The following is a 6,236-nucleotide window of genomic DNA, read 5'->3' as shown; positions in this document are numbered from 1 at the left end:
GAAAAGAAAATGAGAAATATGTGAGTTGCAGAGAGGGGGAGAACTGAAAAAATATTGCGAAGAGGCTCATTTAGACCCTAGCCAAAAAAAAAAAAAAAAAGAAAAAAGAAAAAAGAACTCCCACTGAGAGCTGCATGGCAATGGAGTTGGGACTTTGCAAATAGGATCACAGAATCATAGAATCACCAAGGTCAGAAAAGACCTCCAAGATCACCCAGTACAGCTGTCCACCTACCACCAATATTTCCTCACTAAACCATGTCCTTTAGGAAAACATCTAAATGTTTCTTGAACACCTCCAGGGATGGTGACTCTGCCATCAACCTGGGCAGCCCATTCCAGCTTCTAAAGACTCTTTTAGAGAAGAAATTTTTCCTAACATCTGATCTGAATCTGCCCTGGTGCAACCTGAGGCCATTCCCCCTCATTCTATTGCTAGTTATGAGGGAGAAGAGGTCAACAGCAATCATTGACAAATATCTGAGATAACTGCCAGATGCAAAACTCTGAGAAGAGCAGTCAGATTTTCCTCTGCGTGTTCTGCTCCATGTTGGTTGGGTGGGGCAGCCCAAGGGGAGGTCTAGGTGAAGAGATTTTCCCTTCACTGTCTTTAGCTCTTCTCTGCACTCTCTTTAGAAGAAAGGAAGAAACAGTGGAGAAATCAACAGGGCACCAAAAATTGGAATTGCCATTACTGCCCTCTTTATTTTCAACCCCTCAGTTCTTCTTCATGCAATCTCTCATGTTTTATCTCAAATAACTACAGGTTTCCTCAATGCACACGGCAGTCATTTCCACTGTAATAATCTGTAGTCCATCAACACCAATCTGGAGGAGTGGCAGTTGCAATGTTCCAGCTATAATGTCGTTCCATTGATGTGATGAGGAAGATAAGGAAAGAAGAAAAAAATCATATGTAAAAGTTGTTTCTAAAAACCAAAAATATTGATAAATTAAAAAAAAAAAGCCAAAATAAAGAAAAAAATAAGTCAAAGTTAGTCATTCTGGAACCCAGATATGCTAATGTCAAGTGGAAAGCACATGTTCAAGAGCCAGTGTAGATTCCTAGGGCTGCTTTTCTGCCTTTGAAGTACCTTTGGGCTGATAATGAAACCGCTCTCAGCAGGAACAAGAAAAAAATACCAGAGGTTCTCAAAGAAATGAAAAAGCTTTCTACTGTCAGGCTGGTGGACCCTGTGGCTAGCTGGATGTTAAGGCAGAATGAAAGTTTATTATGTTTTCTTTGTGAGAGGCTCCTTGCTGTTATTTCAAAGACAAGAGAGAAAACTTTCTCGTCAAGATCATAGATGTCTCTCCAGCCTTGAGAAGGCACATCAGTGCCTACATTCTGAGAAGCATTAGAGAAACAGTGGGAACAATTTTTTTCAGATGTCCTGCATCTGGCCTGTGAAAGTACTTACCAGCTACAACAGCTATGTGAACAGACCACTGCCAAGATAACAAGGTACATCTGAGAAGCTGTTTATTCTTGGTAAAAGCAGTGGAAGTTTAATGTTCATTGAGGATCAGTCCATTCTGTGGAACAGACAGCACAGTGGGACAGAACCTGCCCAGGGACAGCCAAGGACCTCACCTTATTCCAGTAAAGGGAGGGAGAACCACACTCGCAAATCCAACAGAGAGTGTAAACATACAAACCAGTAACAGAGTGTGCGTTCATGTCTGCCTATGAGAAATAACTACGTGGTTCCCTGGTTTCTTCTCTCAAGAAAGGTCCAGAGTTTGAACAGCATCCTCCATTTTTTCTGCAAAGTGGAAACTTCTCCCTATGTGCTCCAGCAAAAAGACATAACATCATAAAAACATTCAGGTGTGGAATTTCGTTTTTAGGTTGTGCCATTCTGACAGAGGGAAGGAGCATCTTTTTTTCTTCTGTGGCATATGTCACAGTGAAGACAGAACTCCCACATGCACAGAAAGAAGGACTTGAAGAGAAGCACACAGAGATGTCCCCTCTGCAGAAGAAACATTCAGCATGGCCCCACTCTGGTGCCTGCAGTCAATTCTAACTCATCGTGCAGACTCATTCTCTCTTCTCCAGATGTCACCCTATGCAGGGTTAGACCTATCTAACAAGTTTGGGCAACCATTCATTGATTTGTTTTCCCTCTTGGCTTATAAGAGCTAAAGACATAAAGGCAAATATGGAAACACCTGCAGGAAGAGTCCATGAAATAGGAGGAGGAAACGTAAGTAGATACCAACCACCAACTTCAACCTTGAACTTCTTCACAAACACTATCTTGCCTTTGAAACTTTTTAATGAAAAGGGCCTTCACACCTGAATATCCTTCCCTAGACTTCCTCACTTCCATGAGTGCCAGATCAAGAGCCTTCTAGTTTCTGCTTCTGATTCCCACTGGATTGATGTTGACCAGTGTTTGATCACCAGGAGAGCAATATTAAGGGATGTAACGAAGGCTTGCAGTTGCAAATACCAAATATTGCATGTGGAGACCAACAGTTAAGCATTTCAGCTTCTGCAAACATCCCCATCTCTGAAAGCAGAACAAGTAGCCTGGAGAAATCATATGGTGTTAAGAAAAATAACTAGACTCAATCTTGAGAGAGGACAATACATTAATGCATACAAATCCACTCCTCGGTCAATACCTATAGGTGCTGTTTCTCTCTCTTTAATTGCCATCTTGATGCTGTTTTAGCAGTGTCAGGCATTTGCAGGAAATCCCATGCCCTATTAATTGGTGCACCTTGCTGAGGGATCCGGGCTTGGGTTCTGTAAGGCTCTGTGATAAATACTTGGATGAGAATGGGTACCATATTTCTGTTAAACATATCATCAAACATCCAGGGAGAAGATCAATGCTGAAAATGAGAAAATAATATATTATTTTAAATATAGCAACCATTACAAACTTTAAAATTTTGGCTTTAGCCTAATGAAATCAGACCTGAATTCAGTATGCAAAACAATAGAAATAAGTGCATCTTCTTTTTAAGGAAATAGCTTTATTACAGCAAACAGATAGTGGTTCTAGCAGCATACAGAAGACAATAATCCAACTCAGTCACTACCAACATTCTTTAATCTTCATGAAATCTACCTAAAGCAAGCAGATTAGGCTGGTGCTAACTGGTACTACTTAGTGATACTGTGGGACATGATTGAGTGGGCAATACTAGTGGTAGGTGGACAGTTGGACTAGATTATCTTAGAAGTTTTTTCCAACCTTAATGATTCTATGATTCGATGATTCTAAGCTTGATACAACTTGAGATCCATAATAGCGGATGAATGATTCTGATGGGGCCAACAGTGTAAGAGGATTTTGGTCCTGCTGCAGAAAACTTTGATGCCTTAAACAAGCATGCTCAGTGTTTCATCAGCAAACTGTCTTCAGTGTGAAAGCTTTCTGATTTCCATGATCTGCTATTTACCTCACCTCCAGAGATGTGATTCTGTTAGGAGAGCCTGGCATGTGGAAGAAAGCTGACACTGCCTAAAAGCATTAAGAAGAAATGACAGTTATATACAGCAGTAGCTAGACATGACAAAGACAAAAAACATTTTTACTGTGTACTGGATGAAAAATATTTTGTTTGTGGACTACATTTGAAGTCCCTGCAGGGTAGAAAGTGAAAATGTCAGTGTAAGTTGAAACTAAAGTGACAGCTGTAGTTAAACCATAGGCCATGTAGTAGTGGGAGTGAAAAATACACATAATAAAATACAAATATAAACTACAAATGCTAAATACCAACATAGTAATATGCAACATATGTAGCATAAGGTGTCCATATGTAATAGCAGCATGTATGAAGTTATTTCTAAGGCGCTGAGTGTTACATGGATTTGTATGGCAGCAAAGAAGAGGTTCCTTTCCAAGCAATCAAGAACTGGAGAGAGATTTCCTTCATGTCTCTGACTCATTGCCACTGATCTGAATATATAGTGAGTCTCTATATATTGAACGAGGAAATGGCAAAGGAATCACTGGAGTCTGAGGCTTGCATATCTGATAGCAGATGCTGAGGAAAACCAGAGCTGTTCCAGAGCCCAGGAAGTTTAATCTTCAAACATTAGAGACATAATCACCCCTCATGTAAAATGCCATGCTTTGCCACAGCATCCTTCTAGCTGGTCTCTGCTGAAATTTGAGGTGACCGCCTTGAACATGCCTTGATCCCTGAAGGCCAACTGTTACAGAATTCTAAGGACTATTATGAGGAATCGTTTTTACATTATGAATGGATCAATTTTTTGTGAAGTCATGAAGTGACAACATGGTTAAGAAATGTTACAGCATTGCAGCTCCATAGTGTTAAAGTCTTCTACTACCCAAAACCAGGTGGCCATGTGTGTGCCTGTTCAGAACAGACCTTTCTTAGACTGGCACCAAATTATGCCTCATCACTGTCAGCAGGGGGGTTCTAGTTAGCATGGATTTATCTATCTAGGATTCAGTAAGGCCTTTTGCATAGCCTCCCACAGCATCCTTCTCTCCAAATTGGAAAGTTATGGATTTGATGGGCACAACATTCAATGGATGAGGCACTGGTTGTGAGACTGAACTGAGAGAGTGTTGGTCAATGACTCAACGTCCAGGTGAATATCAGTGACAATGGTGTCCCTCAGGGCTCAGTGCTGGGACCATCTTCATTAATGACATTGACAGTGGATCAGGTGGATCACTGACAATGGATCAGTCACCCTCAGCAGTTTGTGACACTGAGCTGTGGGGTGTGGTCAACATGCCTGAGAGACAGGATGCCAATTCAGAGCCATGTAGTCAGGCCAAGCAGTGGGCCCAGGAGAACCTCATGGGGTTCAACAAAGCCAAGTGCAAGGGCTACACCTGGTCTCTGGAACTCCTACCATCGTCACAAGCTGGGGGTGTAAGGATTGAGTACCTGGAATACTGCATCCAGATGTGGAGTCCTCAGAACAGTGTTTTCCTTATATCCAGTCTAAACCTCTCCTCTTTTAGTTTGAATCCATTTCCCCTTGCCCCATCACACAGACCCTGCTACAGAAACGTTATTTATAATAAGGCAGTGCACAGGTTGCCCAGAGAGGTGGTGGTGCCCCATCCCCTGACCTTGGGATGGGGCACCACTGACCACCTGGTGGAGCTGTGGGTGTCCCTGTGCATCACAGGGGGTGGGACCAGATGGCCTGTAAGGGTTCCTTCCAACTCAAACGATTCTATGATTCTAGATCAAACCATGCCAGAGATCATGCTAAAAATTTAATAGCATAGATTACTGTCAACAGTGCTTGTTTCTCACCACTGTTTTGTTTCAGCAGTGCACGTGTAGCTCTCAAAGGCAAATAATAAGTAGAAAAAAGATTTTATTTTCAAGAGCTTTTCTCTGTCTAGCATTAACATGGGAGAACTGCTTGCTTTGGTGACTATTGTCCACCAGCAGCCTGACTGCTGCATACAGCAGTTGTGTACATGTTTTTGGGACACGTGATATTGCAACGTATGAAGGAAAACATGTCAGATTATGCAATGGTATTTTCATGGCATAATTCACAAACAGAAGAAAATGCTCTGTCAGTGGCTACAGAACTATGTGTTTTGTAAGAACTTTATGGCTTATAAGAACTTTATGGCTTTTGGGGGGGTAAAAATACCGAGGTAGTCTGTGAATATGCATGCAAGGCTCTGCAGCAGAGTGGTAACCTAGCAACACTGACAACCCAACCTTGAAAAGACTTTTATCTAATGTTCTGGTTCATACAGAGAGCAAGACACAGGGGGAAAGCGTGTGGCTGATGTCAGCAAAGTTTGTCTGTAAATTAGCTTTGATAATCTCTTACAGCTTAAGTCTGTGAAGCAGGAGCACAACAGCCCACAAAGCAGGATGGAGGTATTATCGCCATGCCGCTGCACTGCTGGCATAAAGGCATGGAGGAGGAGTTATTTGCTGGCAACTCCTTGCCCTTGTAGCTGTGTCTGTACTGCTGGAACCTCCTGGTTAGAAGGAGAATCTCCCAGTTATTTTGGCAGGGAATTGCTGGTGGGAGAACAACAGCTCTTTGGAGTGAAGTACACAAGACTGAAGAAAATGAGCCCCCTACCTTTCTTGCCCCTCCAGATGTAGATGCACAGGAAGCAACTGTTCCCTTAAGTGAATCCCAGCACAGAGGCAATCTAGTTGTATGCATTAATTAAGCATAAGATCTCTTTGCTGGTCCAAAATATCCTCCTAGCCAGAACTGAGAGTTACGGATCGGATCAGGTATC

General features: G+C 42.2%; 1 long non-coding RNA gene across 1 annotated transcript; it reads right to left on the bottom strand.

Moving 5' to 3' along the window:
• Positions 1–456: 456 nt before the first annotated feature.
• On the bottom strand, positions 457–4,181 carry LOC121109867. The gene is made up of 4 exons (XR_005857615.1): positions 4,079–4,181; positions 3,426–3,482; positions 2,635–2,847; positions 457–857 (listed from the first exon to the last, which is right to left on the bottom strand). It is a non-coding gene; the product is annotated as an uncharacterized LOC121109867 (long non-coding RNA).
• Between the last annotated feature and the right edge of the window lie 2,055 nt (positions 4,182–6,236).

This window comes from Gallus gallus, chromosome 2 (genome assembly GCF_016699485.2).
Source record: "Gallus gallus isolate bGalGal1 chromosome 2, bGalGal1.mat.broiler.GRCg7b, whole genome shotgun sequence".
Lineage (NCBI taxonomy): Eukaryota > Metazoa > Chordata > Aves > Galliformes > Phasianidae > Gallus > Gallus gallus.
This window is presented reverse-complemented; position numbering and strand designations above follow the sequence as displayed.